Below are 27,798 nucleotides of genomic sequence, written 5' to 3' on the forward strand. Positions count from 1 at the left end.
TTCGTCAGGCTGCCTGCAACCAATCACCTCTCCTTACGACGGGGACTTTCGTCCGAAACTTAACAATACCGACCTCCAGTGGGTCTATCGAAGAAGACTTATATGATCCAAAATACCACTTTTCATTCTGCCTGAAATTTAGCACAGCTCAACAAAAAATAGTTCTTATTATTTTTATCTGTTTATTTATTTGACCTTCAGGTCCTCTCTTACATGGAACCAGGATTTGATACTTACAGGATTTTTTTTACATCATAGAAACCTAAGAAGCAATAAATAATTTTAATATGACAAATAGTAATAAAATAACGTTAACAGAATCTATACTGTTTTGACTGTACGGAGAGACAATATGATTAAATACTGCTCACTGACAACTGGTGAGCCGGCCGGTGTGGCCGAGCGGTTCTAGGCGCTTCAGTCTGGAACCGCGCGACCGCTACGGTCGCAGGTTCGAATCCTGCCTCGGGCATGGATGTGTGTGATGTCCTTAGGTTAGTTAGGTTCAAGTAGTTCTAAGTTCTAGGGGACTGATGACCTCAGATGTTAAGTCCCATAGTGTTCAGAGCCATTTGAACCATTTGAACAACTGGTGAAGAGACTGATAACCTTGCAGTTTAGACCTGTTAATCGACAAACCAACCAACCAACTAACTAATGGACTTAATGCTACCAGTACTTCTACTATTGCTAACTCACTAACCGAATCCTGAGACACGTAAAATAATTAAACTTCCACGTTTTCAGCATGTTTGCTACAGTGTAGACATAATGTGAAAACTTTTTATTTCTAAGAGCTTAATAACAACCTCCTTGAACTGAAACCTAGCCTCCATATCACGTACAGTTATTTTTTATGCAAAGTTGAAATCGAAATATCAGATCCAACGAGCACGCATTCTTCCAAATTCTTTTCTGGTAGATGAGGAGACTTTTCATAAAGATACTCGAAACATTGTCCATATTTGGTTAAGACTTCCACAAACTTTTTGATTAGGCCGGACTTGAAGAGTAAACGTGAACTTTTTTCGGAAGTACGAGGTTCTTGCAGCAAATGCCGAAGGCAACGAAAATGTCCAACATTAAAATCACTAAAAATGCAGTTCTTAAATATTGTAAGGAATGGCACGTTTTACGAAATTTTTGTTATCATATCAGAATGCACGACTTAGAAAACCAGAAGAATAAGCCACTTTCAAAAAAAAAGTTCGTTTATCGTTGGCCAGCGCAATGATCATTGTGTGTCCAATCGCCACGACAGGTACATTATTTGCCCACTGAACTGATTGGGGAGCACTATTCTAGAAAAATACTAAGCTTCCAGAAGTCGTAAGATAACAATATATAAATAAGCGTCCCTTGGACTATATTTGGTTCCATTATTTCATAATGATAGCGAAAAACTGTGAGGTACTGTGGTCGCTCCTTGGATTCATCAACTACCATGGTGCTCGTCTGAGGCATTTGTTGTGTTTATAGGTGACACTGGTTTTACATTTATAACTCAGGACAGGCTGCGTACCATCACTGCGTAGCTCAGCCCTCACTCTCGTGAAACTGTGGTCGTTCCGTTCGTCCAAGAGATCTGGAACGCATGCAGACAACGGCATCCAGCATGATGTCGAGTACCTTCATTTCCGGGAAGCATCTGATACAATTCAGCAGTGTCTTTTAGCGAACAAAATGCGAATTTACCGCGTGTCGTCGCGGATTGTCACGGCATTTGGGACTTCCAAGCTTATATAACACTCAAAGTCTTTCGGAATAGGAAAGATGTAAAAGTAATCTCGGGAGTAATCGAAGGGTGCCTTACAGGACCACTCCCGTTTACAACATGCATATAAGCTTACCGGACAGAAGAATTAGTCACTCCAGTGCGCACGCACAGATGAATCATTAAGCTTTTACAGAACACGCAGCGATAGTCACTTGTTCAACCGCGCGTATACTGACTCTGCATGAGCGTAAGTACATAATAATCAGTGAGACATTTACGTCTCAAACGGACATTGTACATAAACATGGCTAAAAGTAAGGACGTGGCAGAGTGGCAAAAAGTGGGAATCGTGTTTGGCCGTGACCATGGCCATACGGTGTGTGAAGGTCCTGGGTTTGTAGGTGTTTCGCGGCGAACTGTTTGACGAGTCTACAGGCAGTGGTGTTTAAACTTGGCCACGGAACAAGACATCGGAATCCTGCCTCGGACATGGATGTGTGTGATGTCCTTAGGTTAGTTAGGTTTAAGTAGTTCTAAGTTCTAGGGGACTGATGACCTCAGATGTTAAGTCCTATAGTTCTTAGAGCCATTTGGACCATTTTTGAGAGGGACCAGAGACTCGTTTCACACCTTGTGAATCTAAATCGTTTCAAAACTCCACAGCAATTTCTGCAAGCAGTGAATGAAGATCCATCCCCATCATCGAAAAAATATTGCGACGGGAAAGGCATGCAATGAACGTTTCGAGTCTGTCACCTCGCAAGAGGCCATTGCTCACATAGACGCATAAAGACAACAGCAAAGTTCATTAGGCAGGAAGAATATGTGATTGGTTTTCTGAACACTCCTCTACCCTATTACATCTCCACAGGCCTGCAGCCCCATCTGACTCGAACCCCACAGAAAATCTGTGGGACAAGATGGAACAACGGGTAAACCGCCGACAACAGCATCCCCGCATTTGGTGGAAATACGAGATCAGATCCTCAGTGACTGAGTTTAGCTGGATGCGACGTACCTTGAAAACCTTTTTACTCGCTTCTCAACGGAATCCAGGCGGTAATTAAGACCATGGGCGCGATTACATGGTATTAAAGGACGGTTGTAATGATTTCTCTAGGGCGGACTAAGTTTTTTTGTCCGATGAGCTTACATGATTTAGTGGATATCGGAAGCTCCGTAAGGCAGTTCCCGGATGATGTTGTGGCCTTTCTGTAGCAAAATACAGGGAGGCCCGGGGAGGGTGGACGACTTACGCGGGAGCTGCCAGTTGATCCTGAAAATCAGCAAATGTAACTTACCGTACGTAAATAGGCAGACTCTTTCATTACTTTAGATTACTCGGTTTGAGATAAATAACTGGAAATAGCAATAACCATGAAACATCTAGGAGTAAACTAAATGCGAAAAAGACACAAGTAATCTTCATAGCTCATCATAAGTTAGTAAGTTCAGATTTCCACGAACGGCTGCCTACTATTCCGCTCGACGTTATTCCAACATAATATCTGAAAACAGTTCAGAACTTGGGTGTAACTTTGGATGAGCATCTCAACTGGGCAGAGAATACAGTTTCAGTGTGCCGGAAGACGTCCGCTTGTCTCTATGCTCCCAAAACGTTTCAGAACGTATTTCCACAGGACGTGAAACGCCAGCTCTTGCAAGCATTCAAATGGTTCAAATGGCTCTGAGCACTATGGGACTCAACATCTTAGGTCATCAATCGCCTAGAACTTAAAACTAATTAAACCTAACTAACCTAAGGACATCACACACATCCATGCCCGAGGCAGGATTCGAACCTGCGACCGTAGCGGTCACGCGGTTCCAGACTGTAGCGCCTAGAACCGCAAGGCAACTCCGGCCGGCATCCTAACTGTGCCCACTCACAAAACAAAAACATTTGCAAACTCCTCCTCTGTTTCCACCGTCCGCCCCTGGAACAAACTGCCCCTTACGTTGAGCAAAATTCAATCCTCTGCTGCTTTTACGAAGAAATCGAAGCGTTTCCTACTATCATCCTCAAAACGTTTACCACAAAATTAATGTACAAGGCCAATCCTCCCCCCCCTGTCAAACAGTAAGCTAGTGTCCCCTATCTTGCTCCTCTTCATCTATTTCCATTAGCCACGCAATCTTCTTTTCCCTTATATTTCCTTAGCTGTGTTTCATCATGTCCCTATTCTTCTCCTCGCTTCACTATCAGTTCCCACACACTCATTCTTGGTAAAAGTTTTATTTAAAATCTGCCTCTATCGAAATGTCTAATTATAGCAGTAGTTACCATCTACGTATGTAAACTGTATGTGTGCGCGTATTTCTCCAAGTGTACGTTTGTAATCGTTTATTTCACTTTTTTTTACTAGATGTAGCTTAACACGTCCGCTAAAAGAATACGAAAGCAAAATTTGTAGAATACCTGGTTAGATGTAAGAGAGGGCCTGATGACCCTAATCTTGCTAGGTTAAATAAATAAATAAATAATCGTCCGGAGCGACTTGAACGATCGTATACCGGGTCTCGTTCCTAAGAGTCATCAGCCGCAGTTTCTGTGGTGTTTTGGCAGATTTCTGCAACTTCATTTTTGCAATGTGCAGCTGGTGGCAGCTCATCACAGCTTTCTTGCGACGCCCAGCAACGACGGAAAGCGTCGGCTTGTTTCTCATTACAAACTAAATTATATTTAAACCGGAATTTTGGGTACCCATTCGATACACCGTCCCAAAATTAGTCTAGTGCGATATTTGCTTTATCGATCTGTATTAACAGGGATAGTAAATGCGGAGAATAACTGTACTCCAGTAGCGATTAAGCAGCGCTGTTGCATGGCGGAGCAAACAGGGCTGGACAGGATGGTGCGGCCGCTGCTGGAATACTGGTTATTCTTGGCGTTTTACTGTCCCTCCTAATGTTTATCGATAAACTACGAGGGTCACTCCAAAAGAAATGCACACTATTTTTTTAAATCCATCTTTTATTCTACATGTTTGTAAGTTTTACAGTGTGTAGATACATCCTTTAGGAACAATATTTTCATTTCTCCACATAATTTCCATCCCTCTCAACTGCCTTACGCCATCTTGGAACCAGCGCCTGTACACCCACACGGTAAAATTCTGGACCACCCTGTTGGAGCCACTGTTTGGCAGCGCACAAGGGAGTCAACATCTTCAAACCTTGTTCCACGAAGAGAGTCTTTCAGTTTCCCAAAGAGATGATAGTCACATGGAGCCAGCTCAGGACTGTAAGACGGATGTTTCAGTGTTGTCCATCCGAGTTTTGTGATCGCTTCCATGGTTTTTTGACTGACATGTGGCCGTGCATTATCGTGCAACAGCAAAACATCCTGCTTTTGCCAATGTGGTCGAACACGACTCAGTCGAGCTTGAACTTTCTTCAGTGTCGTCACATATCCATCAGAATTTATGGTGGTTCCACTTGGCATGATATCCACAAGCAAGAGTTCTTCGGAATCGAAAAACACCGTAGCCATAACTTTTCCAGCAGAAGGTGTGGTTTTGAAAATGGTGAAAAATGATGGAGTGATGTTTCATCACCTGTCACAATTCTTCCAAGAAATTCGTCTCCACCGTTCTCGTACTGTTCCAATAGTTCGCTGCATACCGTTCTTCTTGTTACTTTGTGAGCCACTGTCAACATCCTGGGAACCCGCCTGGCACAAACGTTTTTTAACGCCAGCACTTTCAGTATTCTGCAAACATTTCCTTCCCCTATCCCAACGTAGCTTGACAATTCGTTCACTGTGATGCGTCTGTCAGCAGTCACCAATTCGTTAACTCTCTGCACATTGTCTGGAGTGTGTGCAGTACGAGGCCTGCCGTATCGAGGACAATCCTCAATATTGCCGTGCCCGCTTTCATCACGTAACCTGCTTACCCACCGACTAACTGTACTGCGATCGACAGCAGCATCTCCATACACCTTTTTCAACCTCTTGTGGATGTTTCCCACTGTCTCGTTTTCACAGCGTAGGAATTTTATGACAGCACGTTGCTTCTGACGAACGTCAAGTGTAGCAGCCATCTTGAAGGCATGCTATGACGGCGCAACTCATGGGAACGGGTTGAACTAAGTTTTAAAACAAGCGGGAAGGATGTATCTACACACTGTAAAACTTTCACACCTGCAGGATGAAAACTGTATTTTTACGAAAATAGTGTGCGTTTCTTTTGGAGTGACCCTCGTAATATCACACTATACTAATTTGGGCCAATCTATCGGATGGTCAGATAAAATTTCTCTTTAAAAATATTATTGACGGGAAGCAATCTGACGATTTGCGTCGACACTAGGCATTGCGTGAAAAACGTGACGAGCGGTATTTGTGTGACCTGACTCCAGCTACAAACTGCAAAAACGAAACTGCAAATATCTGCTGAAACACCACAGAAACAGCACCTGACGGCTGTTAGAAGGGTCTCCCTGTATAAGTTGCAGGGAGAGCAGATGTAAGCCATTTCAGTGGAAGAATACTAAGTAAATGTGATACGCCCGCGAAAGATGATGATGATGTTTGGTTTGTGGGGCGCACAAATGCGCGGTTATCAGCGCCCATACTAATTCCCAACCTTTGCTCAGCCCAAACTCGCTACTTTCATGAATGATGATGAAATGACGAGGACAACACAAACACCCAGTCATCTCGAGGCAGGTGAAAATCCCTGACCCCGCTGGGAATTGAACCCGGGACCCCGTGCTCGGGAAGCGAGAACGCGACCGCGAGACCCCCACGAAAGTGGTACCTTACAAAACCCTCTCATTAGTTTTTGTTCAATGTCATGAGTACTTCCATAACACACCAATAGTGTTGGTACAGCAAAAGTATTTGACACATTTAAGATAAATGTTCTGCAAGTTTTATTTCTCATGAAAGATCTGCTTTTATACTACAAAAACGTGCTAGTAAGTAATTTAAGTAATACTTCATCCTGCTGCCGCTTGTTTCGACATAGCTTCATCATCTGGCAGAATTCTCAGAGTTAAACAGCACGTGTATCATAATGTATCATACGTACGGTAATCGTCAAATGTGTATATTTAACACTGTGAAAGCAAGTGAGCCTCGAATATGGCACGACGCTGTAATAGCAACTTAAATGGTATAAAAATGCATCCCATACAATTTGTCGAAGCTATGGCGCACACTTTAAAGCTATTCTGCAAATATAACTCAACGTATTCGCTTTGTATTGTTTGTTTTTATCATAACGCAATGTCACAGCCGAAGTATCCCAAGTGCTGAACTAACTTTTATTATTATTATTATTGGCGATTTTCACCGAACGGGGTGTTTACCTACTAAAGTCCGTGGTTTTAATTATTTCCAGCGAAATTTTCAAATTTCACATTTTATTCACTTCATTAACAGCTACTTGAAAGTCACTGTCTTCGCTGGAAGTCGGTGTGAGTTTGTTAGGATACACCGGTGTTTTCAATACTTTACGGGAGAGCTTCATTTCTGATTGTAAAGCGTTGTGCAGGAAAGGTTATCAACCCAGCGACAGCTTTATTGTCACAGCACGTTGATGATAACGCTCGCAGCGAACACTGCCATGGACCGGAAGTGCACCTCGGTAACTGTTTACGTCGCGTCGCGGCTTGCAGTTTGTTGACACAGTCGTACGCCATAGCCCCGTTGCCGCCTTTCTCACTCGTTGATCCCGTGCCGTTCACTTTATCCATCGCACGTGTAACATTGTGTGCAATTACGTTTGTTAATCTGTGAGTTTCTTCGTAAAATTAAGTGAAGATTCCGATGCATCTCTTTATTTGAATCTGAAAAAGTCTCTTATTTGAGTAGTATCGCAATCTCCTTAGCTGATCTTTATTTCTAACAGAAACATTAAGCCTGGCAACTCTAATTAAGCGAAAGTAGGGAGTGAAAGTTGATGTCTCGGCCGTGGTCATGACTCAAAAGCTGTCACCAGGCAGGTTCCCAGGTCAGCAGCACCTGACATAGCACGGCACAGAATATCTGCATCGAATTTCCGCAATTGCCATAGCTTAACCACAATGAGTTGTGTAGATGCCCGTGTTTTTCCTTTACTTGCGTCCGAAACTGATGATCCGAGGCGCTGTGGTGAGACTGGAAGATCACATTTTTTCTGGTGTTTGTTGCCATTGTGACTATCAGAAACACTAAGGAGGAACGAAGCACGCAATTTTTAATAATAATGTGTTTTTACCCATGCTGTCCTATGCAACCGGACAAAACGAAAAAAGTGGTCCAACTAAAACATTCATATTTCTTTACTTACTACACAAATATAAAATAAAAATGGGGGTCCCTATTTTAAAAAACGCAGTTGATATCCGTGTGACCTATGGCAGCGCCATCTAGTTTCCCCCTTCACCTTGGCGATTTTGCGTCTTTCCGAATGATGCAAGGCGGCGAACGCATCGAGGGTTAAACGCCTCTTTGGACGGTCCAATGAGTTTTTTAACACTGTGCACGTGGGCGGTGTTGATCGGGCAGGAGATAGTTTTTCAACGTTTTTGGGGTGTTATTCGTTCCTTGATCCGGGCTCTTTCTCACAAGCTTAGGGGTTTGAGACGGCTTGACATTGTCAGTTACGCGCGAAGCTTGACAAGGCGAGTCAACGATTAACCCAAGTCGTCAGACTAGCTACACAAATAAAAATGGCCAGAATTAACAATACGTAATCCTGCCTCGGGCATGGATGTGTGTGATGTCCTTAGGTTAGTTAGGTGTAAGTAGTTCTAAGTTTCGTTCTTTGTAGTTTTTTCGTTTGACGCTTATTTCGTGAGATATTTGACCCGGTCACGATCAATGGACCACCCTGTAGTTTTAAGGCCCCCCTTTACATTTTTTCATGTATCTATTTGATGAGTATTGCTTCTGTGTATTATTTATTCTTCTTCATAGCGCAAACAGCCCGATCGAGGTGGTCTCGCAGATTCCAGGAGTTGGGTGGCCAAGGGAGTATGGTAAACTCGTTCTGGTGCTATTCGAACCACACACGAACATTACGTCCGAGTATAATAACTTTACTGGAGAATAGGAATCTACTCTGTAGGACGGTTCTAGGCGCTCAGTCCGGAGCCGCGCGACTGCTACGGTCGCAGGTTCGAATCCTGCCTCGGGCATGGAGGTGTGTGATGTCCTTAGGTTAGTTAGGTTTAAGTAGTTCTAAGTTTCGTTCTTTGTAGTTTTTTCGTTTGACGCTTATTTCGTGAGATATTTGACCCGGTCACGATCAATGGACCACCCTGTAGTTTTGAGGCCCCCCTTTACTTTTTTCATGTATCTATTTGATGAATATTGCTTCTGTGTATTATTTATTCTTCTTATATGAAAATTTCAACATGTCTTAAGTTTATGTGTCTTGTGTATATTTGTCGTACTTTGGTGACATGATGATCCTATTCAGTGTACGAGGGAACATCAGAAAGTGAGTTATACATCATTATGCCCGGCTAAGTAACTTCCATTGGCGTGACTGTATCAACGTCACTAAGTCTCTGCAAACGACGGTCGGAACTCTCTGCCAATGGTTCATTTCCTCGACGGTATAAATCCGCTCCTTGGACGTGGATCCACTCGACAATCGCTGTGTCAGTTTTTTCGTGGAAAATCTCGCCCCCTCCCCCCTCTCGATTTTGTTTCAGCTTGTCGAAAAGATGAAAGCCGTAAAGTTGCAAGGCCTGGACTTCCCGGTCAGCATCACCCTCATCTGTGCGTTCTTGGTCAAACTGTTGGCACCATTTCAGTACGGATGGATGCGACACTGCCTTTGGTCCACATACCGCCAGAATTTCCCGCTGAATCTTTACGCAATTTGGACGTTCACCCCACACGAATTGTTCTTGCCCGCATACTTTGGAGTACGTTTCCACTTGCCGTAACAAAACTGTTCTGCAGGAAACCCGGAACATGTACTCTCTCGATGAGCAATAACCTTCGCTTGGGCCGACATGACTATCTTACTTGCTCTTGTCCCTACGTAATTTACACTGTCAAGTCACATTAATGTGATCGCCTGTCAAAAGCCTGAATAACAGCCTTTTGCAAAGTAGACGGCAGCGAGACCTGCAGGAGGAGTCGTTGAGACTCTTGTAGGTACCGACAGCGATGTGGAACCGTGCCAACATCAGTACCGCAGCGACATGCACCAGGTCTCTTGGTTGAGGATCCATAGCGCGAACAGACCGATCGAGGTGGTCTCGCAGATTCCAGGAGTTGGGTGGCCAAGGGAGTATGGTAAACTCGTTCTGGTGCTATTCGAACCACGCACGTACATTATGTCCGAGTATAATAACTTTTCTGGAGACTAGAAATCTACTCTGTAGGACGGTTCTAGGCGCTCAGTCCGGAGCCGCGCGACTGCTACGGTCGCAGGTTCGAATCCTGCCTCGGGCATGGATGTGTGTGATGTCCTTAGGTTAGTTAGGTTTAAGTAGTTCTAAGTTCTAGGGGACTGATGACCATAGATGTTAAGTCCCATAGTGCTCAAGCCATTTGAACCATTTTTTTTACTCTGTAGGAATCAGCAAGGGTTTCGAAAAAGGCGATCGTGTGAAACCCAGCTCGCGCTATTCGTCCACGAGACTCAGAGGGCCAGACACGGGTTCCCTGGTACATGCCGTGTTTCTTGACTTCCGCAAGGCGTTCGATACAGTTCCCCACAGTCGTTTAATGAACAAAGTAAGAGCATAGGGACTATCAGACCAATTGTGTGATTGGATTGAAGAGTTCCTAGATAACAGAACGCAGCATGTCATTCTCAATGGAGAGAAGTCTTCCGAAGTAAGAGTGATTTCAGGTGTGCCGCAGGGGAGTGTCATAGGACCGTTGCTATTCACAATATACATAAATGACCTTGTGGATAACATCGGAAGTTCACTAGGGCTTTTTGCGGATGATGCTGTAGTATACTGAGAGGTTGTAACAATGGAAAATTGTACTGAATTGCAGGAGGATCTGCAACGAATTGACGCATGGTGCAGGGAATGGCAATTAAATCTCAATGTACACAAGTGTAATGTGCTGCGAATGCACAGAAAGAAAGATCCTTTATAATTTAGCTACAATATAGCAGGTCAGGAACTGGAAGCAGTTAATTCCATAAATTATCTGGGAGTACGCATTAAGAGTGATTTAAAATGGAATGACCGTATAAAATCAATCGTCGGTAAAGCTGTTGCCAGACTGAGATTCATTGGAAGAATGAAATCCGAAAACAAAGTAAGAAGGTTACAGTACACTTGTTCGCCCACTGCTTGAATTGCTCACCGGTGTGGGATCCGTACCAGATAGGGTTGATAGAAGAGATAGAGAAGATCCAACGGAGACCAGAGCGCTTCGTTACAGGATCATTTAGTAATCGCGAAAGCGTTACGGAGATGATAGATAAACTCCAGTGGAAGACTGTGCAGGAGAGGCGCTCAGTAGCTCGGTACGGGCTTTTGTTGAAGTTTCGAGAACATACCTTCACTGAGGAGTCAAGCAGTATATTGCTCCCTACTACGTATATCACGCGAAGAGACCATGAGGATAAAATCAGAGAGATTAGAGCCCACACAGAGGCATACCGACAATCTTTCTTTCCACGAACAATATCAGACTGGAATAGAAGGGAGAACCGATAGAGGCACTCAAAGTACCCTCCGCCACACACCGTCAGGTGGCTTGCGGAGTATGGATGTAGATGTAGATGTAGATGCGAGCTGTGAGACACAAGGCATTGTCCTGCTGGAGAATACCATCGTGCCGAGCAAAACTAACCCATGGAGGGGTGTATGTGGTCCCCAAGGATTGATGCTTGCTTAAGATAACCCATTGTGCGTACCAGAATGAAAAGATAACCCAGGGAATCCCACGAAAATATTCCCCAGACCATAACGGTCCCTGCTCCATCCTGAACCCCTTGCTTCACGTCGTACACGCCAACGGTCATTGTCCGATAAACCATAAATCGTGATTTATCTGAAAAGACCAATTGTCGCCGCTCAGTGGACGTTCAGTTGCAGTATCGGCGTGAGAATTCCAGCCTTCCTCGCTGATAAACAGCAGTCAGCAAGGGTGCATCAAGCAGGCGTCAGCTGCGGATTGCGATACGCAGCAAGGTTTGCCGAGCGGTCGTTGAAGAGACACTGTTGTAAAGCTCTTGGTTGATCTGGGCGGTCAGTGGTCAACAGCTGCAAGTCTAGTCGCCCGTACACGTCTCCATAGCCGTCGTTCACCCCTATCATCTGTACCCTGTGTTGCACCAGAGTTGCCTCGGCGCCGGTTATGGATAGCACGATTTAGCCATGCACAGACACTTACGCGGTTAGGGAATGCTCCTACCTTGGCCCGAAAGCCAATGATCATACCCTTTTGGGCGTCAGGTAAATCGCTCCGTTTCCTCACTACGACAATGACTGCACTGAAACTTCCCGGCAGATTAAAACTGTGTGCCGGACCGAGACTCGAACTGGGGACCTTTGCCTTTCGCGGGCAAGTGCTCTACCAACTGAGCTATCCAAGCACGACTCACGCCCCATCCTCACAGCTTCAATTCCGTCAGTAACTCGTCTCCTACCTTCCAAACTTCACAGAAGCTCTCCTGCGAACCTTGCAGAACTAGCTCTCCCGGAAGAAGGGATTTGCGGAGACATGGCTTAGCCACAGCAAAGGTCCCGAGTTCGAGCCTCGGTCCGGCACACAGTTTTAATCTGCCAGGAAGTTTCATATCAGCGCACACTCCGCTGTAGGTGAAAATTTCATTCTAATGACTGCACTGTTTTCTGCGTCCCCCGGCACGCTTTATATACCCTCCTCCCGCCTGTCAGAGTTTATTACTCGTTGAACATATGCAGTGGTCACATTACTGTGACTGGACCGTGTGTATTCTTCGTGTGTTGTTTACGTATTGTTAACTGTGGCCATTTTTATTTGTGTAGCTAGTCTGACGACTTGTGTTAATCGTTGACTCGCCTTGTCAAGCTTCGCGCGCAACTGACAATGTCAAGTCGTCTCAAACCCCTAAGCTTGTGAGAAAGAGCCCGGACCAAGGGACGAATAACACCCCAGAAACGTCGAAAAACTACCTCTTCCCGGATCTACACCGTCCACGTGCAGCGCGTTGAAAACGTCATTAGACCGTCCAATGAGGCGTTTAACCCTCGATGCGCTCGCCACCTTGCATGATTCGGAGAGAGACAAAATCGCTACTCGTCGGACCACTGTGCATGTTTCCAGTCGGGTACTGCCAACTTCGTGTCGTTTGACTCAAAAGACGTGCTGCTTTATTTGCTGCTGTTACCTATGGCCTTTTGCGAGTTACGCGACTTCACATGTCCACTACATGCAGTTGTCTACGCAATGTTCGCTCTGAAAGTGGTTGAGATGGAACTGGTAATCACTGACAGCAACAGTTTCCGTCCCTTTGGAAACAGATCGCCACTGGCAGACAGTGAAGTTCTTCTGTTGTCCGTGTCGCTTAGGATCTTTTCACGACTGCTGTTCTTACGCCGCCTACAAGGCTCTTTGTGATACAGCATTCCTTTCAGATGCGTCGGACAGTTCGCGTTAATACGGCAACAAATAGGGCCAATTTCTTTCACTATGTGGTCACCCCCTCGTCCAGACACGATAAACCCTTTCTGCCATTCTGTCAGGTCTCTGTAGTACAGCGCTGATTCCATCGACAGGGACGTACAAATCAGTGCACTGCCAGGGCTTCCGTGAGCGTTGGAAGACTACATGACCGTTTGCAACCAGTTGTACGCCAACACGTGGAAGTGGCCAGAGTGGTCTTGCATCTCACTCCACAGCCCTGACGAGCCCGTTGGTAGCGACCGACAGCTGCGTCCTCCTCCGCCAATGGCGTCCTTGTACGCTGTATGGGACGTGGGCTCAGCAAACCGCACTCCGGCCTCTGTCAGTTTCCGCCATCTAGTGCCGGCACTACTCGGTCAGTTTGCTCCTCAGCTGACCTCACAAGGCACCCAGTCCAGCCACCAAGGAAAACTCCCTCGCAGTGCCCGCTAACGAAACGGGGTCCTTCGCATGGGAATCAGCTACGGAGGCAAACACGTTTCTGTCATGGGGTGGTTTCTGTCATGGGGTTGCTAATACTGTTTCTAGTGACTTTACGTAATTTAAAGTAAGACGTGAATCGTTGATCTATTTTTTGCGGCACACGTTCATCGTTAGCAACAAATGCAATATAATCAAAACCCCTAAGAGGTTTTGGTGTTCCCTAAAATCAGTAAGTGATTCCAAATCCGCTATTCATTCATTCGATGACCATACTGGCACCGAAACGGAAGATAAGTGAGACGACCGAAATACTGACTTTCATGTTCCGAAATACTTTCACCGCGGAGGAACGTAACACAAATATTTTGAGAGAACTTCCTCCTGTTCTAATAGCAGTTCATCGTAGATCGCTGCAGCAACGAAGTGGACCTAACAACTGGGGAAAAAAAAACGCAGGCCATTCCCGTTTCCAACAAGGGTGATGGGACAAATGCAAATAATTATAGCCCTCTGTCGTTGATGTTAATCTGCAGGCCGCTGTGGCCGAGCGTGTAGACAAGTGCGCTCAGGTTGATGCCGTGTTCCTTGACTTCACGAAGGCATTCGACACCGTCCTGCACTGCCAGTTAGTGAAGCAGCTGTGAGCTTATCGAGTATCGGATCAGATTTGCGGCTGGATGCAAGACTTGCTTGCAGACGGAACTCAACACGTCGCTCTTAACGGAACAAAATCGACAGATGTAAAGGTAATTTCTGGAGCACCTCCAAGGAAGTATGATAGGATTGTTACTGTTTACGATGTATTATAAGTGCTCTAGCAGAAAGCGTTGGAAGTTCTCTAAGACGGTTTGTAAATGATGCGGTTGTCTAAAAGAAAGCAGCAGCGCCAGAAGACAGTAGTGATATGCAGAATGACCTGCACCTGCAGAGAACGGATGAATGGCGGAAGCTCTGGCAGTTGAGCCTGACCATAAATAAATCTAACACATTGGGCATACATAGGAAAAGAAACCCACTACTGCAAAACTACACTATTGCTGACAAGTTTCTGGAAACAGTATCTACCATAAAGTATCTAGGAGTAACTGTCCACAGCGGCATTAAGTGGAATGAACAGATAAAATAAAATAGGAAAGGCAGATATCAGACAGAGATTCATAGAGAGAATCTTAAGGAAACGTAATTCACTCTCGAAGGAAGCGGCGCTTACGGTACTTGTTCGAACGATGCTTCAGTGTCGTTCATCAGTATGGGATCCTTGCCACCTAGGACTGGTAAAAGGGATAGAGACGATCCAACCAAGAATGGCACGTTTCGCCACCGGTTCTTTTGGTCGCCACGAGAACGTTACAGAGACGATCAACAAATTCCAGCCGGCCGAAGTGGCCGTGCGGTTAAAGGCGCTGCAGTCTGGAACCGCAAGACCGCTACGTCGCAGGTTCGAATCCTGCCTCGGGCATGGATGTTTGTGATGTCCTTAGGTTACTTAGGTTTAACTAGTTCTAAGTTCTAGGGGACTAATGACCTCAGCAGTTGAGTTCCATAGTGCTCAGAGCCATTTGAACCATTTGAACCAACAAATTCCAGGGGCAGACGCTACAAAAGAGGCGTTATGCATCACGGAGAGGTTTACTACCAAAATTTCGTGGGAATACGTTCCGAGTAGATCAGGCAACATGTTTCGTGTCACACATATCTCGCGATATGACCGCGACGAGAAAATTCATTTGAGCTAATACAGAAGCGTAACTACAATCTTCCTTTCCACGCGCCATTCGCGAGCGCAACATGAAACGGGGGGGAAGAGTTAGATGTAGCAGAAATAGCCTCAGGCATACACCGTTAGGTGGCTTACGGAATATGATGCAGATGTAGATGAGTTCTGTCCAGCAATCGGTCAGATGCTTAAACAGAAACAAACGTAGATAGCAAAACCGGGCAAGGGGAGCTTAGTACGTGTAGTTAATAAACGGCAGGATGCAGCAGCCTACGCTGTCAGTTATCTGACCTTTCCCAGCAGTTGCGGTGTAAAACGCTAGTGCACAAGCGAAGCCCGAGTCGCCTTTAATGAAGCCCGACCTGAAACTGCGAAGCTCTTTGCTCCCAACCCGGCCGGGCTATTCAGTAAATATTGATGCTCGCCTGTCTATATTTAGGCGTCTCATTTCGCCAGCGGCTGCAAATACTGTTTGCTCTGTGTGTGTGTGTGTGTGTGTGTGTGTGTGTGTGTGTGCGTGTGTGGAGTGTCGACCGACCCCGTGTCAGGTCGGATGCGGGGAGATGAGTGGCCAGCAAGTGAAAATGGCCCCTGCAGTTACCAGCCAACCAAGCGCTGCTCGCTCGCTCGGCGGTTTTGCGTTTCTGCGTCGTGTTTCCCCATGGCCCACGGCCACGTAATCAGCAAGCTGACTCGAAGCGTAATCCGATTATCTGTTTGTTGCCGGTCCGGCCTCTGCGAAATTGACCGGCGCGCTGCGTCCGCCGTATCTGCGCGGTGAGTATGTCGCAGATTTCGTTACGAATGAGGCAGTACTGGTTACAACATGCATTAGTGTATGGCTGATTTCCGGGGATCACTATTTACCAGTGGGACCTCCCTACTTTTTAAGCTTCTGCTCTTCCCACTTTTGTATCCATATTAACGAGTTGTCTGGTTCACTGATGAAATGAGTTTTTACATTCAAAATGTTTAGGATGTAGGTCCTTTCCTAGTCCATATTCATAGTGAACCTCTTTCGCAGCGAATAGTCTGGTGTAGGGGCTCGGAAACGAACGAAAAGCATCGACAATTCCACCATGAATGGTATTCTAACTATCGCACAGTTAAAACTATCGAAAACGTTGAGGTATCAACAGTAGCGGATACTGTATAAGAGCGCAAGGCCACGTTAACACTCGAAGTTTTGACAGCTTGTTGATTTATAGGTTATCTTTCTTTGAGTGACGTTAAACATAATGTACTTGTAGATGCAGTAAGCTGAAATACAGTACACGACACTAAATCTACCGCGCTACGCAACATTGCTACTCCTGTACTCTGCACATCAGGGTCGCGAGCACACCTTCCGTTGTGCGTGTTTTAAGGAGCTTTTGTGCATGCGCAACTCGCGTGACGCAATTGCTTTACGAACCAAATATACTACGGATTTGATCAACTACGTGCTAGCGGCTAGCAGCTAGCCCTTGCCACTCTACTAGAAGTTCACGTCATTGCCGCCAGATAGTAGCACACTGCAGTAGATGTTTATCTCTGTTCGTTTGGTATAAATTCCACTAGAAGGTAGCACATTCCCCCGATGTCAATTCACTCACTATATAATAAGGTTAGATCGGACAACAATATATGTTATAACTATACTTATAGAAAACCAACTTTGTGGGATTTTGAATGAGATGTAGTATATTAAGTTCTGGATTTTATCATACAGTAATCCATTTGCAGTATTCAGAATCATAAAGCACATCATCGTCGATTGTGAGACTGGCATTTATTCATGCTTCTGACATCTGTTGGTCTCATGGTGGGTCAGGTTTATCTGTGATGGCCCATATTGTATATATGAACATTCATGAATAGCTGCCTCACTGATTTCTCTCATATTCACTTAAATGTGGGATCGACAACTGTGTGCTTTCGTCTCTTATGGTTCTCAGCGCCTCATTAGTATTCTAGTCAAGAGACAATGTTGGTAGACATTACTACTTGAATTTAATTGTATCCACAAACATCAGTTTGTGTTTGGAGTTCGTTGTTTACTGTGCAGGAATCGTCTTTCGTGTGCAGTGTCAGCATGAACTCTGTTGAATCTGTTTTAAGTGCTACCAGAAAAGAAAATTACCTGGAAACGTTAGTCGCAAAGGAACTAGGAGCTCTCATACCAGTTACGTTGACTGAGAAAGTGACGAAATCAAATAAGCGTAATACAGGCGAACGTTCGACAAAGAAGTTCAAAAATGGCTCTGAGCACTATGGGACTTAACATCTGTGGTCATCAGTCCCCTAGAACTTAGAACTACTTAAACCTAACTAAGCTAAGGACATCACACACATCCATGCCCGAGGCAGGATTCGAACCTGCGACCGTAGCAGTCGCGCTGTTCCGGACTAAGCTCCTAGAACCGCTCGGCCACCACGGCCGGCGACATAGAAGTGCACGAGGGTCATCCCAAAAGTAAAGTCTCCTATTTTTTTTTAGAAGTACATAGACCTGTTTATTTCTACAATGGTTTACATCAGTTTACAGCGTGAACACTTAGCTATTTTTCGACATAACCACCATTTCTGTCGATGCATTTTTGTAGAAGCTGTGGTAATTTCTGTATGCCCATGTTATATCAGTTCGCCGCCATGCTGTTCAGAAAGTTACGAACCTCTTCTTTCACCTCGTCGTCGGACCTGAATCACTGGGACCACAATTAACGCTGACAGGTACTGTGAGACTCTGACAAAACTCAGACGGGAAATTCAGAACCGGAGAAGAGGAATGTTGAGCAATGGCGTACACGTTCTCCATGAGAACGCTCGCCCACACATCGCTCGGCAAACCGTTGCTCTCCTGCAACAGTTTCCGTGAAACATAATCACCCACCCCCACCCTATAGTCCTGACTTGGCGCCCAGTGACTATCACCTGTTCCCTAGGTTAAAAGAACATTTGGCCGGAAAGCGATTCAGCTCCGATGACGAGGTGAAACAAGAGGTTCATAACTTTCTGAACAGCATGGCAGCGAGCTGGTAAGACATGGCCATACAAAAACTGCCATAGCATCTACAAAAATGCATCGACGGAAATCGTGATTATGTCGGAATATAGCTAAATGTTTAAGCTGTAAACTGATGTAAACCATTGTAGAAATAAACAGGTTTATCTGCTTATAAAAAGTAGTAGACCTTACTTTTGGAATTACCCTCGTATAATAAGCGTCAGTTGTCGTGTGGGTGCAACGTAAAAATCTCTCATTTTCAGCCCGGAAGTTACCTCAGTAACTAGTACATGTGATAAGGATCTTATACATTTGTCCGAAAAAATAAACGGAAACTCCCACTTAACACAGAGAAGCGAAACGAATAGTAGCGAAAGCTTAAACGTTATTTCGTTCTTGCCCTAAACTATACTTAATTATACACAAAACATCAAAATTCCTCGAAAACAATTCTTCCTTTTTCAGACAGGTTATGTATATTATTATTACTGTTATTATTATTGACAATGACTGTAGTTATATAAATATCTTGATAAGCAGCACTGTTATACAGCACATACTAATAATTTCTCACTCTCGTATTTATATGAATCAAAAAATTTGTGAACGTCCAGACTGTAAACTCACGAACTGCCACTGGGTATCGACACTTATCTTTAATACGTAAATTACAGTAGATAGTCTGTAGGCTCCAATCTCTCCATCTCAGTTTTTTTCTAAATCTGTCTAGACTGTCTGCCAAAAAACGTGAAGCAGTCAGAAGACATGGTCGGTTGTCAATGCAACTTCGTATACGTACCCACGAGTACCTTTTTCTTTTAAGGGTACATCAGCCACCAGAGTGCGTTAGTGTTTAGTGTTATTACCAGGCCTGGTAAGGCGCGCAGGATATTCCGAAACTATTCGTCCAAACTAAGACATGAGGTAGAGAACAATAAAACAAATATATTTCGATAAAGAACATACGGTGTCTGAAGTCAACTTGTAATGTTGAGGAACGTTTGGAGCTGACGTAAGCAGTTGTGTCGGTTCCGCTGACTGTACGAGGTGCATTCAAGTTCTAAGGCCTCTGATTTTTTTTCTCCGGACTGGAAAGAGATAGAAACATGCGCATTGTTTTAAAATGAGGCCGCGTTCATTGTCACTACGTCCCAGAGATGGCAGCACAGTACGGCAGATGGAATTTTACCGCCAGCGGCGAGAATGAGAACTGTTTTAAATATTTAAAATGGCGACGTTTTCCTTACTTGAACAGCGTGCAATCATACGTTTTCTGAATTTGCGTGGTGTGAAACCAATTGAAATTCATCGACAGTTGAAGGAGAAATGTGGTGATGGAGTTATGGATGTGTCGAAAGTGCGTTCGTAGTTGCGACAGTTTGATGAAGGCAGATCATCATGTGACAACAAACCGAAACAACCTCGGGCTCGCACAAGCCGGTCTGACGACATGATCGAGAAAGTGGAGAGAATTGTTTTGGGGGATCGCCGAATGACTGTTGAACAGATCACCTCCAGAGTTGGCATTTCTGTGGGCCTCCGATTTTTTTAATAATTAACTACTCACCCAAAATCGATGAAACTGGCGTTACTTCTCGACGTAATCGCCCTGCAGCCGTACACATTTTTCACAACGCTGACGCCATGATTCCATGGCAGCGGCGAAGGCTTCTTTAGGAGTCTGTTTTGACCACTGGAAATTCGCTGAGGCAATAGCAGCACGGCTGGTGAATGTGCAGCCACGGAGAGTGTCTTTCATTGTTGGATAAAACCAAAAGCCACTATGAGCCAGGTCAGGTGAGTAGGGAGCATGAGGAATCACTTCAAAGTTGTTATCACGAAGAAACTGTTGCGTAACATTAGCTCGATGTGCGGGCGCGTTGTCTTGGTGAAACAGCACACGCGCAGCCCTTCCCGGGCGTTTTTGTTGCAGTGCAGGAAGGAATTTATTCTTCAAAACATTTTCGTAGGATGCACCTGTTACTGTAGTGCCCTTTGGAACGCAATGGGTAAGGATTATGCCCTCGCTGTCCCAGAACATGGACACCATCATGTTTTCAGGACTGGCGGTTACCCGAAATTTTTTTGGTGGCGGTGAATCTGTGTGCTTCCATTGAGCTGACTGGAGCTTTGTTTCTGGATTGAAAAATGGCATCCACATCTCATCCATTGTCACAACCGAAGAAAAGAAAGTCCCATTCATGCTGTCATTGCGCGTCAACATTGCATGGCAACATGCCACACGGGCAGCCATGTGGTCATCCGTCAGCATTCGTGGCACCCACCTGGATGACACTTTTCGCATTTTCAGGTCGTCATGCAGGATTGTGTGCACAGAACCCACAGAAATGCCAACTCTGGAGGCGATCTGTTCAACAGTCATTCGGCGATCCCCCAAAACAATTCTCTCCACTTTCTCGATCATGTCGTCAGACCGGCTTGTGCAAGCTTCAGGTTGTTTTGGTTTGTTGTCATGCGATGTTCTGCCTTCATTAAACTGTCGCACCTACGAACGCACTTTTGACACATCCATAACTCCACCAGCACGTCTCCTTGTCCGCAGCTCGTGGTCGTGCGGTAGTGTTCTCGCTTCCCACGCCCTGGTTCCCGGGTTCGATTCCCGGCGGGGTCAGGGATTTTCTCTGCCTCGTGATGACTGGGTGTTGTGTGCTGTCCTTAGGTTAGTTAGATTTAAGTAGTTCTAAGTTCTAGGGGACTGATGACCATAGATGTTAAGTCCCATAGTGCTCAGAACCATTTTTGAGCCAACATGTCTCCTTCAACTGTCGATGAATTTCAATTGGTTTCACACCACGCAAATTCAGAAAACGAATGATTGCACGCTGTTCAAGTAAGGAAAACGTCGCCATTTTAAGTATTTAAAACAGTTCTCATTCTCGCCGCTGGCGGTAAAATTCCATCTGCCTTACGGTGCTGCCATCTCTGGGACGTATTGACAATGAGTGTGGCCTCATTTTAAAACAATGCGCAATTTTCTCTTTCCAGTCCGGAGAAAAAAAATCGGAGGCCTTAGAACTTGAATGCACCTCGTAGTTCTTTTGAGTTAGTATGGGTAGAGGTCATTCTTAGCAAACAGAATAGAATAATAAATGGGTCCTTTTACCGACCTCGCAACTCAGATGACAAGTACTGAAAGACGAAACACACTTGTAGCCCCCCCCCCCCCCCTTCCGAACAGACGCATGAACTCGCCCAGCGCTTTGGACGAAAACTGGTTACTGTGCGTCGGCCACTGCTGAGGCTCTGAGCACTATGGGACTCAACTTCTGAGGTCATCACTCCCCTAGAACTTAGAACTACTTAAACCTAACTAACCTAAGGACATCACACACATCTATGCCCGAGGCAGGATTCGAACCTGCGACCGTAGCGGTCTCGCAGTTCCAGACTGTAGCGCCTAGTACCGCCGGCCGGCCGCATTCTGCCCGAACTGCTCCTGCAGTCATGGTATACGCAGCCATCGAGTATTACTTCAAGTCAGGCTGGTAGTGCTCGAGGGAATTCTGACAGCTCAACGGTCTGTCGCTGAAACCCTGCCACTCATGTGTTACCTCTCATGTGATAGTATCATGCTGTCATTTCTCAATAGGGAAATGCTCATCCACACATATCAGGTGTGTCTATGAACTACCGTGGCCATCAAGGTCCTCGTATCTCATAGTGCATGACTGGGGCCAACTGAGACGTCAGCTCCGTCCCAGTGCAAACATCTAGGTTAACAGGATCTTTTTCAACAGTTGACCGAAGCAGTTACCACGGTTGTGGGCCAGCTTTCCATAGAGGATAGAATGGCTTTGTGACACGCTTCCCAACGAGTCAGTACGTGCGTCCTGGCCAGAGGGAGTGCTGCGTCTTACTGCCAACGCCTGTGTAAATTTGACTCGATTTCGTAATCACTGAAGTAACAGCAGTTACCCTGTCAACACGTTAAGTCTGCTTTCCTCCTCCCCTTCTGGGCGCTTCACGTTTTTGTTCGGCACTACATTATGAAGAGAGGCTATTATCACAAGTCTGAATCCGAGCAATGTTTTTATTTTCATTACAGATTACAATTTATTAAAAAAAATTGCAGCTTTAAATATGAAATCACAGAACAGATTATCAGATAAACAGCTGAGTGGAAGGCAGCGCCGTGGAATATGATGTTTGCGGATGATGTGGTTCTTTGTGAGCAGAGCATCGACAGACTTGAGGAAAAGCTGGAGGATTGGAGGAAGGCACTTGTAGGAAGAGGGATGAAAATTAGCGCCGGTCGGAGTCGCCGTGCGGTTCTAGGCGCTACAGTTTGGAGCCGAGCGACCGCTACGGTCGCAGGTTCGAATCCTGCCTCGGGCATGGATGTATGTGATGTCCTTAGGTTGGTTAGGTTTAAGTAGTTCTGAGTTCTAGGCGACTGATGACCTCAGAAGTTAAGTCGCTTAGTGCTCAGAGCCATTTGAATCATTTGAAAATTAGCAGGACAAAGTCAGAACATTTAGCACTGAAGGATGGGCAGATGAGGTCTTGCAAGATCCAGGATGATGAGCTGAAATTGGTCTGCAAATTTAAATACCTGGGGTCGTACATACAGAGGGACGGAGGACTCGAAAGCGAGATACAACACCGAATAAATTGCGGTTGGAACAACTGGAGGAAAATGAGTGGAGTGTTGTGTGACAAGGTGAGCATTGGGTTGGAAGGGAAAGTGCACAAGTCGGTGGTAAGGCCTGCTATGATATACGGGGCAGAGACATGGCCAATCACAGTAGCCCAGGAAAGGAAGTTGGAAGTGGCGGAAAGGAGGATGCTGAGGTGGATGTGTGGGGTAACAAGGAAGGACAGGATTAGAAATGAATTTGTTACAGGAGCTGTGAAAGTGGGACCGACCGGGAAAAAGATATGAGAGAGCAGACTAAGGTGGTACGGACACTTACAGAGAAAAGGAGAAGAGTATAATTGGAAACAGAGTTGAAGATACAAAGATTGAAGGAGCGAGAAAGAGAGGAAGACCGAAGGTGAGGTGGAAGGATAAGATATCCGGGGACCTAAGGGAGAAAGGATGGAAGAAGGAAGAGGCAATGGACAGAGTAATATGGAGGAGATGGATCCAGAAGAGCAACGCCGACCCTACGTGACGTGGGACAAGGCGATGATAAAGAAGAAGAAGGAGAAGCTGAGTGGAAGGCAAAAAGAATTAATCAAATCTTACATAAACTTTCCACCCTTTTTCCGTGCAGTAACTCAGAAACAATATTTTATCCATTTGTTTCGCTGACAATCTGTTACATGACTTTCGGTAACGTGCTGCCTGTCTTTGAAAATAAACGTGTCATCCTGTACTTACTTATATGTAACGAAGGGTACGGGATATGAATGACCCAAGTCCAGTTTTAAAAATGTTACAGAACAGCTTTTTTTGCTATTGAAATCTTTTATTGATCTTTTAGTTCTGCAACAGTTACACGCATTTTGCAAACCAACAAACCTTAATTAATATTCTACACGTTCAAAAATGATTCAAATAGCTCTGAGCACTATGGTACTTAACATCTGAGGTCATCAGTCCCCTAGACTTGGAACTACTTAAACCTAACTAACCTAAGGACATCACACACATCCATGCCCATGGCAGGGTTCGAACCTGCGACCGTAGCAGCAGCGCGGTTCCAGACTGAAGCGCCTAGAACCGCTCGGCCACAATGGCCGGCATTCTACAAGTATGTAACAATAATATTACGTATTTACTCAATCTTTCGTTGCCATGAAAATATTAAAGTTCGCATTAAATAGGTGTGTGTATGTTACATATGATGCATTATTTGTTGGGGAGGCCTCTTTGAATAAACTGAACATTTTACTTATACGTAGTTATACAGGGAGCTATACTTTAGTTGTATGACTGTTTCTACTGAGAAAAGAGGCAATATGTTGCTTAATGGCATCGTTTCACCACTTAATTTCCATGGCCTGTTCCCATGTTTCCATCTCATCCCTCTAGTTCCAATACTAGACACTAAAAATTGGATCTTACTTTTTGATATATCGTGCATCCCTGAAATGCATTACGATAAACTAAAACTTCTTTCGTTCCACCCCCTATTTGCCCTCCAACGCTGTAATTGTAGATTGCATTGTTTAGTCTTACTTCACAGTCACCTCCCTTAGGCGATCTACACTGTATTGGAAGCTGAGAAATGAGACTACATAAACAAGCATTCCGTAAATCTACAGATACCATGTAACCTCCCCACAAAATAAAAATATTAATTTAGTGTAACCTCAAAACAGAAAAATTCCTAAACTTCTCAACAGTAAAAAATTATAATTATGTCGTTCACATTCAGTGTAACGTCCCAACAAAAAAATAAATTCAGTAACCTGGTAATAATACAATGTAACTAACCTCTCAATTAAATTGTCGCTCACTTATAACTTTTCAATAATTGACTGTGCATTTAACCTGGTAAATTTTGGACGTCAGCAGTGCTGCGTCATGGCCCTGAAAGATCATTCTGAATAAAAAAAGAAAAATTCTTACCTCAATGAAGTCGCCGGATAACGCATATATATCTGCTCTTACAATAAATTTTTCTGGCACAGCCCTGTGCAATGCTGGCCGATAGATTTGTCATTTATGAAAGGAAACAACTGATTTTTCTTTTGCAATAATCGGGATGATCATGGATTGGAGAAATTAGTAAATGCTTTAAATTGAAATGAATGGTTGTTAAAAGTTACTTTTTATGAGAAAGATTATTATGAGGAGATTTTTTAAAACATTTACATGGGACTTGAGATAACAATACTACATATGCGCGAGGCTGCTTTTTTTTTTTCCTTATACAATAATGCTCAGGCTCCGGCATCGCTGCACAACGACCGGCCCAGCCAACACGATACACCAAACCAGACTAGACTGCTCGCTAGCAACTACTTACTGCTACAGCTACACATTTCCTACTGCAGTCAACACTGCTCTCTGGTCTGAGATTCTCTTATACCTTACATATCGCAGGCAGCGCGTGAGCAATACGTCGAAATTACATCTGCTCGGACCTCTTACAACCATTACTCTGAATTGTTTTAAAATAATTTGTCGTGTAACTTCAGGTACGTCGTCAAAACATTATAACCTACAATGGGAATTTTATCCCATCTCATGAGACATTAATTTAATCTTTTTATTTACATCATATAAGCAGCCATGCCTTTTTTTCTTTCCTTCATTAGCTGGTGACGTCCTTGTATATTTTCTCTACAAGCATCACTTAATGGCTCATCAGTTCCATGTCAGTATTGCAGAAACTTTAGTGTACTACATAAAGACATGCACACAAAATATCAAAGTGCCAACAATGCAAATAATTACAACAATGTCTGACAACTATTTGTTTGGGCTTCAATTTTATCATTATTTACTTTGAAGCCCAGCATACAATTGACAAAGCCTTTTTTCCCTGTGTCCGTATGAACTGAGCCCTTCCTTTCCCTGTACAGCTAACTGAGTTAGGCTTTTCCTACTTACTATTGTAGTAAATATTGGATCTCTTCCGTTCTTTAATATACTGGTAAAATTGATAAAATGGACTAAGCTCTTTCTTTCTCTAAGCCCTAACTCTCTAGTCTCCCTTCCACTATCTTATTACGTAAATAATTTCACATTGCTGTTTTAGTAATTTTCTTAAACGCATTTTCATGTCTGAAGCATTTCGCAAACTCTTCAAGTGTTTGAAACAGATTTTGCACCAAAATTGGTAATAACGAAATGCCCCCCGAGATTCATTTTGGTAGGCGCCATTCTGTTGGCATATTTTATTCCTGCAATTAAACAATTTTAAACAACAAAAACAAACATACAAGTCCAATCGTGCAGCTCTGTTTCAAAGACCAACAGACATAAGCATCGACCTAAAAATTCTTAAATGCAACAATTACGTTAATACATAATAGGAAGAATTTACCACATACAAAAAAAAACGGTAGGAGAAGGAAAACAAATAATCGACGAATACACAGCACTCTGCAATGAAACCCTGTTCTCAACTAAAAAAAAATAAATAAATAAAAAAATAAACCTATCAGAGGATCAAGGCACGTACACACACACACACACACACACACACACACACGGTAAGCCCGCTGCCATTACGTTAAACAAGATGGCGGAACAAATTAATATCTGTTAAATAGTGAAACAGTGCGTGTTAAAAAGTACACTTTTCTTACCCTTTAGAGTGTAGAGGGGTGAGGAAGCAGAATCAACAAAAGGTAAGTATATTCAGTTTTCATAAACAGGCCCCTTTCCCACTCACCAATTTACAAAGCACACTCAAACATTTTCAAAAATTATTAATTTAACTTAAAAAACGATTGGTAAAAGAATCATTGTTGACAGCAAAACATAACATTAGCAAAACAGGAGGAACCAATAGTTTCATTTCAGGCCTAACATCGATAAATATACCTTAAGTAATACTGAAAAATCGTGAGTAATTGCAGGTGATCAACTGGAGCGAAATATCGGCTGTACTGCAAATGGCAGACGGTCGCATAAACTTCAGTATGTGATAGTGAGGTACATACTTTTCTGATAGTATTTTTACAGTTGTAAATAGCACAATCTCAAAATTGTGTGTTATTATCGTGCAAAATTTCTTTACATGTTACTCGACAGAAAACAAATGAATCCACTGACCACGGTGTTAACTGCGCCAAAACATGTTCGGCTGGAAAATAAGAATAACTCGCGTTAGCTCAAGGCAGAAACGTATTTCCATATATATGTATTAGGAAGCAAACACGGAAAAAAAGAAGGATCAGCTAAAACATCAAAATATTTTCCGTAATCTGGGCGACGTTATTCGCAAAAATGCACGATGTTTGCCTATTCCATAGTGACTTTATTTGCTTTATTAAAAACAGTAGTCGAAGTCAATCTGGAGCATTTTTTTCCATCTTTCACAGGCTCTCATACGAAATCCAAGTTCCGTTAGTCTTGTTAACGTATCGATCTTTTTGTACAAGTCGTTTGTGTCTGAATGCGTGTGCAATATCAATAGCGAGGCCAGCCACCTATTTTGTGCCATTCTTCATATCTTCTTCTTACCTTTGTTCCGCATTCCTTGTTTGGCTGAAACTAATCGTACCCCTTTTGATTTTGCTGAACGTGAGTCCTGCCCCATCCCGTTGTCGGAGCTGACAATCCAGTGATAGAGCGCGTACATGCAAACAGAAAGGTCGCAGGATCGAATGCCGGTCGTACCATGTAAATGTTCATTTTGTCTTTAACTAGCATCCACCTCTGAATTATGTGTAGTTTCTCCAGGATCTACACATGGTTCGGATTCCACGTCAAATTGTAGGTCCCTAGG

At 44.1% G+C, this 27,798-nt stretch overlaps 1 protein-coding gene across 1 annotated transcript in view; it reads left to right on the plus strand.

Moving 5' to 3' along the window:
- Positions 1–27,798, plus strand: part of LOC124776050 (phosphoinositide 3-kinase adapter protein 1) — a 481,175-nt gene that overhangs the window by 149,196 nt on the left and 304,181 nt on the right. The window lies entirely within an intron of this gene.

Source organism: Schistocerca piceifrons, chromosome 2 (assembly GCF_021461385.2).
Source record: "Schistocerca piceifrons isolate TAMUIC-IGC-003096 chromosome 2, iqSchPice1.1, whole genome shotgun sequence".
Lineage (NCBI taxonomy): Eukaryota > Metazoa > Arthropoda > Insecta > Orthoptera > Acrididae > Schistocerca > Schistocerca piceifrons.